The sequence below is a fragment of the Prionailurus bengalensis genome, chromosome A1, assembly GCF_016509475.1.
Source record: "Prionailurus bengalensis isolate Pbe53 chromosome A1, Fcat_Pben_1.1_paternal_pri, whole genome shotgun sequence".
Classification (NCBI taxonomy): Eukaryota; Metazoa; Chordata; class Mammalia; order Carnivora; family Felidae; genus Prionailurus; species Prionailurus bengalensis.
This window is the reverse complement of record NC_057343.1, coordinates 78,773,289-78,779,302: the sequence shown is the minus strand read 5'-3', so window position 1 is coordinate 78,779,302 and position 6,014 is coordinate 78,773,289.

The following is a 6,014-nucleotide window of genomic DNA, read 5'->3' as shown; positions in this document are numbered from 1 at the left end:
CCAGCTATGCAAAGAGTCCAACAAGACGTCTCATTCTCTTTCTCCTCTAGGGAGATAGATCTTCTCCTCTCCTATCGTTTAAATGTTCAAGTTCCTCAGGGTAGGTCCTACTCTTCCTTTTAGACATTTGCCCTCAACATTCTCTTTCTGTCTCTCTTTCTCTCTCTCTCTCTCTCTCTTTTTTTTTTTTTACACTGTGGTAAAACATACATAACATAAAATTTACCACTTTATCTGTTTTTTAAATATACAGCTCGGTGCATTAAGCACACATTGTCATGCACCACCCATTCTTGTGGGGTCATTGATGGCTACGCCAATGCCTAGCTTCAGATCTCTGTCCCAGAACCTAATGACCTGTTGGATGTCGTGTCCTTCAGGCTTCTCTTGTTTTTGCAAATGACAGAAATCACCTCTAGCTAACTAAACAGAAAAGGATTTCACTGAATGGATTTGGGGTAACTTCCAGAATCTTTGTAAAGAACTAGGGAATCGTGCATGGAGGCTCTGTATCTATATATCCCCTTCTGATCACACTGCAGAATTGGGCCCACAGGAATACCTCTGCTGCTGCCATTAGCACAGGCCCTTGAGCCTACACCGCCATGTGCATTCCTGTATCTGGGAAACCGTCAGAGTCACAGGCTCTGGAGGCTCTGAGCGGCTGCTCATGGCTACCGCCGCCCTAGTGTGCATTTTGTATGGCCTTCCTTTTCCATGTTACCACCCTCCACTTCAAAGTCTGGGGCAAGTGCGTCTGGTTGACAAAGTCTGGGTCACAGACAGAACCTGCACCTTTGCTGTGAGAGGAGCATCCCACACTGGGAGACCAGCTCTGACTCATCCAATAGAACTGCCAGAGCAAAGGATGGGTGCTGTGCAGTCAAAAGAATGAAAAAATGCTCATTATTTTGTCTTACAGGCACTTCCAACTCATTATAAAATCAACTGGAACTCCTGGTGTTTCTCTCAAAACCTTCTTGTGTTCTCCTAATCATCCAGGTATTAAAGGCAGAGATACAGAACTATTCATTCTGTATTTTTCCACACTCCTCCCCATCAGCTACATCCCAAGTATATCTTGAATCCAGCCACTTTTATCCAGATCCAACACTATCATTTGAATCCAAGTTTTTTTTTTTTACTTAGAATATTCCTAAATGCTCTCACCTATTATAACAGCTTTATTGAGATGTAATTTACCTGCAACGCTCTTCACGGGTTTAAAGGTGAAGCATTTTCATATAGTGAATACAGGTAGATAATATCTATTTCAGAACATTTTCATCACCCCAAAAAGAAACTCTGTATCCATCAGTAGTCACTCCCCATTTCCCCTCAGTGCCTCTTTTAGACAGCCATTCATCTTTTTTGTCTCAACAGAGGCACCCATTTTGGACACTGCAAATGAATGGAATCATATGGTACAGTTGAACGTTGAACAACGGAAGTTAGGGGGCTGAACCCCCACACAGCTGTAAGTTCATATATAACTTGTGACTCCCCCAAAACTTAACTACTGATAGCCTACTGCTGACCAAAAAGCCTTACCAATAACAGTTGATTGAAGTATACTTTGTATATGTATTATACACCGTATGCTTATAATAAAGCTAGAGGAAACTAGGTGTTAAGAAAATCATAAGAGAAAAATACATACTGTATTTCTATTTAAAAGATCCGTGTGTAAGTGGATCTGCGCAGTTCAAACCTGTGTTGTCCAAGGGCCAGCTATACACAGTCTTTTGTGACTGGCTTCTTTCACTTTGTATAATGTTTTCAAGGTTCATTCATGTTTTAGCATCTAGTAGTATTTCATTTTTTTTTATTGCAGAATAACATTACATTCATGTATGGGCACATGACATTTTGTTTATTCAACCATTACTTAATGGACATTTGGATTGGTTCCACTTTTTTTGCTATTATGAATAATGCTGCTATGAATAATTGTGCACAATCAAGTTTTTTGTGACCAGATTTTCAGTTCTCTTGGATATATACCCAAGAGTAGAAGTCCTGGGTCATGTGTTAACTCCATTTTTAACATTATATGAACTGCTAGACTGTTTTCCAAAATGTCTCCTCCCTCTTACATAACCACAAGCAATGTAAGTGTTGAAACTTTCTCCACATTCTCGCTGACACTTACTGTTTTCTTTTTGATTATATCCATCCTTGTGGGTGTGAAGAGCTATCTCATTGTGGTTTTGATTCACACTGCCCTTATTACTAATGACATTGAGTATCTTTTTACGTGCTTATTGGCCACATGTGTATCTTCTTTGGAGAATGTATTCAAATCCTTTTGTCCATTTTTAAATTGGGTTGTGTTTATATTGTTGTGTTGTAATGTTTGCATATTCTAGAAACAAGTCCCTTATCAGATATGTGATGCCTACATATTTTCTGTCATTGTGTAGGTTATTTTTCTCACTCTCTTGATAATGTTCTTTGAGGCACATTTTAAAAAAAAAAATTTTTTTTTAACGTTTTATTTATTTTTGAGACAGAGAGAGACAGAGCATGAACGGGGGAGGGGCAGAGAGAGAGAGGGAGACACATAATCAGAAACAGGCTCCAGGCTCTGAGCCATCAACCCAGAGCCCGATGCGGGGCTCGAACTCACGGACCGCGAGATCGTGACCTGAGCTGAAGTAGGATGCTCAACCGACTGAGCCACCCAGGCGCCCCAAGGCACATTTTAAAAAAATTTTAGCAAGCTCAATTTACCTTTTTTTTTTTCTCTTTTGCTGCTTGTTTTGGTGTCATACCTAAGAAACCATTGCCTAATCTAACCAAGGTCACAAAGATTGTGGCTACATTTTCTTCTAGGTCTTTGTTCCATTTGGAGTTACTTTTTGTACAGTGTGGTGTAGGAATCCAAATTATTCATTTGCATGTGAACATCCAGTTGACGCATCACCATCTGTTGAAAAGATTGTCCTTTCTATAATGAACTGTCTTGGCATTTTTGTCAAAAATCCGTTTGGGGGGGTACACAATTCAACCCACAACACTGTCATGTTTGGGCTATTTATTAATGGTACATAGATATAAATATTTGTGCACCTTAATCTTGAATCCTGAAACCTCAATGAACTCATTTATTACTTCTGATTTTAGTGGATTCCTTAGGATTTTCTGTATACAAATCATTTCATCTACAAGTATAGTTCTACGTCTTCCCTTCTGATCTGGATACTTTTTTTTTTTCAATGTTTATTTATTTTTGGGACAGAGAGAGACAGAGCATGAACAGGGGAGGGGCAGAGAGAGAGGGAGACACAGAATCGGAAACAGGCTCCAGGCTCTGAGCCATCAGCCCAGAGCCTGACGCGGGGCTCGAACTCACGCACCGCGAGATCGTGACCTGGCTGAAGTCGGACGCTTAACCGACTGCGCCACCCAGGCGCCCCTGTCTTGTTCCTGATCTTAAGGAGGAAGGCTTTCAGTCTTTTACCTTGAAATACAATGTTAGCTGCATTTTATAAATGTTCATTATGAGCTTAATTTTCCTTCAATTCCTAGTTTGTTGAGTGTTTTTCATGAAGAAAGTGTGTTGGATGTTGTCAAATGCTTTTTCCTGTTCATATGGTATCAGGGACTGAATTGTGTCCTCCAGAAACTCCTATGTTGAAGCCCTAACCCTCAGTGTGACTGCTTTGGGAGATATGGCCTTTAAAGGGATAAAGTTAAATATGGTCATAATCGTGGTACCCTAACTTGATAGCTGGGATCCTCATAAGAAAAGGAAGAGATCTCTTTACATCAACCCACAGACGAAAGGCCATGTAGGACACATCAAGAAGACCATCTACAAGCCAGTAAGAGAGCTCTTTCCAGAAATCAAATTTGCTGGCTCCTTGATCATGAACCTCTACCTTCCAGAACTGTGAGAAAATAAATGTCTGTTGTTTAAACCACCAGTCTGTGGTATTCTGTTGAAGCAGCCCAAGCTGACTAATGTATAGCATTAACTCAGGTTCTAAACCAATCTTACATTCCTATGATAAGGATCACATGGTCTTGATCAGGGTCCGTAATCCTTTTCTATTTTGCTGGATTCGGTTTGACAGTATTCTGTTGAGGGGTTCTGCACCTACACTCAATAAGGAGACCCTTTTCCCACAAATGATATTGGAATAACTGGCCAAATATGAATGAGATCTGAGAAGTAGGTGAAGTAATGGACTTGTGTTAGTTTCCTGGTTTTATAGGTTGCATTACCAGTATACATGCAGGAGAATGTTCACTAAAAACACGTTGAAGTATTCAGAGAGGATGGGGCATTCCCTGGGGAATTTACTTTCAAATGCTTCCTTAAAAGTTTTTACCTTACCTTTACCTTTTCTGTAAGCTTCGAATTGTTGAAAACAACAAGAATGACATAATGAAAGGGTGGGTAGAGAATGAACAAGTGGGGGTGGGACGAGAATTGAAAGACTAATGTCTCCAGAGGAAGAAGTGAGAAGTTTAAGCACGAAAGGGGAATCCAACAAGATGCCACAGGGCTCTTTAATCTTGAGGGAAGTAAAAAAGAGGGCTATTTTCTGTGCCCCATTATAATCTAGGCCTGCACTTTTTTCACATGCCAGGATCATCACTCCTTTGCATTCTCCCAAAGCTCAGGATAAGATAAGAACACCCTTCGCTAAAATGACCTATTTCTCAGGTAGATTGGCCCCTCATCCTTTCTTCTCCTCCAGTTCTACTAACAATAAGAATTAAAGGGCAGTGAGTTACTCCCCATTAATATCTATTTTCTTGGGGCGCCTGGGTGGCTCAGTCGGTTGAGCGGCCGACTTTGGCTCAGGTCACAATCTCGCAGTATGTGAGTTCGAGCCCCGCGTCAGGCTCTGTGCTGACAGCTCAGAGCCTGGAGCCTGTTTCTGATTCTGTGTCTCCCTCTCTCTGACCTTCCCCCGTTCATGCTCTGTCTCTGTCTCAAAGATAAATAAACGTTAAAAAAATTTTAAAAAATATCTATTTTCTTAAATTTTAGGCTCTAAGCAACAATCATTCAAATAAGGGAAACACATGACACTATTAGAACACAAATGGTTTGTATTTTGGATTAGCTCCCCCTTGAAAAATTAAAGACAAATAATTAAGATATGCAATATACATATGCCAAATATGAGGTTGACCTGAGAAAACTGGTCTTCATGGGACAGTTCTAGTAGGACCTGTAGGATGATGGTCTAGAACCTACAATTCGTCAAGAGTATATGAAAATGTTTAAATTGCCCCTCAAGAATTTATATTTCTTTTAATGGAAAGACAGTGTAAAGCATTATTAGCCACCTAGCCCAACTACTTGGTATTCTAGTAAACACAGTATGTTACGCAAGCTAACCTTTCTCTGTTTCAATGATGAAAATGTCACTTACACTGGCCCCATGACCTTCATAATCACCCTAACTTCAATACTTAGATGAACCCTGTAATGCGTAGTGCAGCCTTTTGAGGCCTGCTCTTGCAGATGTCTCTGGAGTGCAGAGGTATTTACATCCATTTTCCATCAGTATCATTGTAATTGGAGTACTTGCTATTTCCACGGGATATTTTTCATTCACCCGGTATTTCTTGGATGCCAACTCTGTGTCCAAGGCAATGGGAGAACTGCTACAATTGTTTACCAATGGTCTCCAGAGATTTTGAGCTTCCCTCTCCCAAACCCAGTCTGTTCTGGGTTTAGAGGCTTGCAGGGTCTCTAGAGGAGCCTTGAACTCACTTATACCCCAGGGAACATGTCCTGGGAATAAAGGCCACAAACATACCAATATGCCACATGAGATGCATATCTTATTGGTTTAAAAAATAATAATAGGGATCATGATAAAAAATGTTTATAGGGAACTACAGGTACATGATTATAATGGAAGATAACAAAACTGGGGCATAATCACTACCAACCAGAGTAGAAATCTCAAGACAAGGGGTTCTTTGGCTTTCTGCCAGCATGCCTGCTAGCTTTGTGGTCCTTCTTGTCTTACCCTATATCACTTCTA